The sequence below is a fragment of the Herpailurus yagouaroundi genome, unplaced genomic scaffold, assembly GCF_014898765.1.
Source record: "Herpailurus yagouaroundi ecotype Mexico unplaced genomic scaffold, PumYag 67653, whole genome shotgun sequence".
NCBI lineage: Eukaryota > Metazoa > Chordata > Mammalia > Carnivora > Felidae > Herpailurus > Herpailurus yagouaroundi.
In genome coordinates, this window is record NW_024420453.1 from 1 (window position 1) to 4,381 (window position 4,381).

The window sequence follows — 4,381 nt, forward strand, 5'->3', positions numbered from 1 at the left end:
AAGGTCTCATTGGCTCAGCTAGTGTCAAAAACTACACTACCCATGAGGCTACTGGGCAAGGCCAGGGCTGTAAAAGGATTGCACGCCCGTTGACTTCTGGGAGATGTAGTTTTTTTTGTTTTGTGGGTTTGTTGTTTGTTGTTTTTGTTTTTTGTTTGTTTCTTTTTTTTTTTTTTTTTAACAAAATTGCAAGGTAAGGACTAGGGAAATAGTGTATTCCTTTGCCCAGGGGAAGGCCTGGAATGGGCATCTCAGTCTTCTCCATTCAAGAACCCAGCCGACTCTGCCTCCAGCCATTGCGTCCCATCCCTCCCCCGCCCCCCGCAATCCTAGCACCAGACCCCTGCTTTCCCTCCACCCTGGATTCCCACGCTCTACCCTGCCCTCACCGATAACCCCCATAAAGGTATCCTCTAAATATGGCAGGTCCCGGAAATTCCTCACGGTTTGTCTTATCCTTTCCATCACTTGTCTGTGACGCCCGGGAGCGAGGTGGGGAGGCAGGTATTCCTTTTCCAAGGCGTCCAGCGCGGCCACGACCCTTGGATCACAAATGACACAGCTCCGGGCCCGAAGCAGGCAGCCGGCCAGCGCCGCCACCAGGAGGGCTACTTGGGGACCCATTGAGGCCAGGGGGCTCAGCCCCGCACAGAACCCCGGGGAGGGTCCTCCCACCCCACTCGGAGGAGGTGATCGCTAAGGGGAAAGAAGCTACCCCTGAGACGAAGAGCCCCAATTTGCAGGGCTCCCACTTCTCCGTTAGGAAACCGAGGTGTCCGGAGTCCCGAGGCACCCTAGACAGCCGCTGCCCGACCTTGACCTTGAATGTTGTAGCGGAACAGCCGAAACCAGGCTGAGGGCTTTTGGAAGGGACGAGCAGGCCACCGTCTTCCACTCGATTTCCCAAGACTGAAAATAAGGATGTTGTTGGGGAGAGGATGACGTTGGTCACGTGATGTGGAGGGCTTTATGACCGGAGCCAGGGTCACCTTTCACCCCGATCTACAAGGAATTCCCACACCCTCCCCCTTCTACTTCTACGTTACTACCTGGCCCGCCCCGGGGCGCCGCCGCGGGACTTCCCTAGAGACGACGCTCCCCGGGAGTTTTCTTGGCCCCGCCCACAAACCCAACTCTGAGTCTGATTGGACGGCAACACAGGGAGGCTCCGCCTATGGTTCCAGGACAAAGCAGACAGCCCCCTCTCAGACGAGAAACTTCATCTGGTCCCCCCAGACTAGGCCCTCAGTGGTGGGTTGCCGTGCTGGGGGCTGGGGTGAACTCGTAAGTCTGGGTGGAGGAGAAGGTTGGGAGCCCAGCTCATGGGTGCTGGGATGGAAGACTGCTGGAGACGGGCTCTTGGGTGTGGACCCCCGGATGCCTGGGTCTTCCCCTGCCTCGGGTCCCAACAGCACCCCGGAACCCTGGCTCCCTTGGCCCTGGTGGCTTCCTGACCCCACTGTTCCTGTCAGGCGTTACCCCAGCTCCCAGCACTGGCTGCAGGGCAGGAAAAGGCAAGAGGAAACCCATGGTAAACGTGGGGACAGGGTTCCTTGGAGAGGACCGGACCTGGGTGGGGGTGGAGAGAATTCGGTAGGACTGGTCCTTCCCCACTTCTTAATTCTGGAACTACCTCCCAGCCAGTGAGGCCCTGCGACAACGAAGGGACACGGTTCCCGGTGTCTCTTTCTAGGACAGGAGACCAGCCAGACCTCTCCTCTGGGGAAACCAAACCCGAGGATCAGACCTGAGGAAATGAACCTGATGTAGAGACAACCAGATAAATCTTTATTTGCGCCTTGGCACTGTGGCCTATTCCTTCGGAAGTTTCTCAGCTTTCGGAACCTGGGTTTCTGAAAGCGGGCTCTGTGACAGCTGGTCATGTGACAGCTGGTTCTGTGACAGCCAACTCTGTGAAACCTGGTCCTGTGGAGCAGCTGCCTTGTCGGTGCGGAATCTGGACTTTATGGGATCGATCACCATCCCAGACCGAAAGCAAAGTACGCTGGGGGACGGTAGGGTGCAAAATGCGGTAACAGATTAGGTCCTGACTGAGGGACACCCCTCCCACCCTCCCTATATTTGATCCTTTTCTAGCAGTGACCCAAGCTTCGCCCATGTAGGTGAGCCCCTCCCAGTTTTCTAAACCCCAGAAGACCCCTCCCACATTAGGAAGGTGGGGACCCCGCCCCTCACCCCAAGCCCTGCCTTCTTCAGTGGTTGGCTCACCCAGTGAAAAATCCTATGATCAGCAGGAAAAAGCACGAGAGAAGCAGCCCTTATCAGACGGCCGGTCTGCACATCCTCTGGGTTTGAACACTCTGAGGGCACGAGGGTCGGGGAAAGGTCATCCCAGATTTCCTCCTCGGCCTCGGTTCTAATGGCTGGTGACTGCGTTCCAATGGCTGGTGACTGGGTTCCAATGGTTGATGGCTGGGTCACAAAGGTTGATGACTTGGAAGTTGTCTCCGCAATGATTCTTTGAGTCAACACTGGTAGAGGAGAGGGGAAGAGCATACCTGATTGGGTCCCAAAGGCCAGTCATGGCCCAGGCAAGCTATCTCCGTGCCAAACTTCCCCAGCACCCAGGACTTCCAGGGGATAATCAAGACCCTAACTGCAGAAAGCCTGGTCAAGGTGGCTGGGGGCCACACCCAGGGCAGGAAGCCACATCCCACTGGCTTGAAGCCATGCCCTGAAGCTGACTGTCTCCCCAACACACAACCCTAATCCCACACTTCGGTCAACTCCCCAGCACTGACCTGTGACTTGAAAACGGATGACCTAGAGTGTGCTCACTCCCGCGGTGCCCAACTCACAGCGGTAGTTACCTTCGTCCTCTGGCCTCACGAGGGGCTTGGTCAGGGTGAGCCAGTTCCCCTTGTACACCAAGGTCTCAGAATTTCTCCCCGAAGTCTAGACCCAAGATCAAGGGGTCACAGAGGTGTGGGGAATTCAGGCCTGGTGTAGTACAGGGGTGAGATCCTCAGGAGACTTCAGTGGGGGGTGATGGGAGTTCAGGTATACTGCTAAGGGCATGGGGTCCCCTGGGGATCAATAGAAGTCAAACCCGGGAGGTCATGGGTCACAGGGATTGTGGGAACAAGCCTGTGGATACAGGGGTCGGGGGCTCAGACAAACCTAACGGACTCGGGGTTGAAGGGCCCACCCTGTAAAAGCTGTAATGGAACCCGCCTGTAGACATTTTATGCCAGTGGAGCCCACAGTTCAGGATCAAGTCTTCCTTTTCATGGACGTTGATTTGGCGCACTGGGGACAGGGGGTGACCGTGGGGTGCTTCCTCATGGTTTCCGGTCCTACCTCAACTCCCTCCCACTGGGTCTGGGCCCCCCATGTTTGCTAGGGTGCCAGCTTGAGTCTCCGCCCGGTCAAGACTCCTTTCCTCTGGCTCCGCCCCTCCTGCGCCAACCCCTCCCGCTGGCGCCAGCCCTCTCACCTCCGCAATCTGTGGACTTTGGACAAGGGTACGTGTGCAGCAGGCAAGAATCGCACCACCTCAGAAGCCGCAACAATACACCTGAAGGGGCATGAACAAGGTTGTAATTCGGCACCCTGAGAGAAGGGGTTACACGAAGAGGGCAGGGCCAAGGGCTGGGGCAAGGTCAGGTGTCTAATCCCTAGAGCTCAGCCCAAGGGGCGGGGCTAGAAGGCAGTCCTCCCTGAAGAGGGGTGTAACCAGTCTCAGGAAAGAGCGCCCCAAGAATGGGTCCCGCGGTCCAGGAAGTCCGCTGTGGGGAAGGACTACTGGGGACCAGGAACCTCTCAGACGTGGGGAAGGAAGAACCATTGAGACCCAAAGCCAGAGGAGAAAGGCTGGGTATTCACGGGGCAAGGATGAAGGTTAGAAAACCAGTTCCCATGATCTGGACTCACCACATTTGTTGGGACAAGAATCTTCATCTGAAGAAAGGGAAGAAATTATTATCAGGTTTCAAAGGTAGAGGACACCAGAGAGGGGGGCCAAGGAATAGGTGGGGGTTGGGCTCTTGGGTTGGAGGGAGGAAGGACCCGGGTGCCTGGAGCTCTGGGTCCAAGGGAGGGCGCGGTCGAGAGAGGTGAGGGGCTGGACGTAGAGAAGCAGGGGGCTGGGGACAGAGACCCTGGGACTGGTGGCGGAAGGGGCTGTGGTCCCTGACGGAGCCCATCTTCCCTCACCTCCGTGAAACCCAGCGACATTGCACGGAAACGTTTCCTTTTCCCGAGTCAACATCGCGGAGAACTCCTTCACGAAAGTGTCATCTGGGAAGAAGCAGGGTGACAGGGAGTGCGACCCCTCCGCTCCCCACCCCAGGAGTGAGGTGCAGAAAGTTTGCCTCTGTCTGAAGGGCATGCCAATTCCCGCTGGGGACTTCTCAGGGAG

The 4,381-nt window shown here is 57.2% G+C and overlaps 2 long non-coding RNA genes and 1 pseudogene across 2 annotated transcripts; 1 reads left to right on the forward strand and 2 right to left on the reverse strand.

Moving 5' to 3' along the window:
- Positions 1 to 134: 134 nt before the first annotated feature.
- LOC121025507 (uncharacterized) lies at positions 135 to 958 on the reverse strand. The gene is made up of 2 exons (XR_005788081.1): positions 886 to 958; positions 135 to 541 (listed from the first exon to the last, which is right to left on the reverse strand). It is a non-coding gene; the product is annotated as an uncharacterized LOC121025507 (long non-coding RNA).
- Positions 959 to 1,203: 245 nt separating this feature from the next.
- On the forward strand, positions 1,204 to 1,802 carry LOC121025508 (uncharacterized). Its single transcript, XR_005788082.1, has 2 exons — positions 1,204 to 1,284; positions 1,694 to 1,802. It is a non-coding gene; the product is annotated as an uncharacterized LOC121025508 (long non-coding RNA).
- On the reverse strand, positions 1,768 to 4,356 carry LOC121025506 (izumo sperm-egg fusion protein 1-like; annotated as a pseudogene).
- Between the last annotated feature and the right edge of the window lie 25 nt (positions 4,357 to 4,381).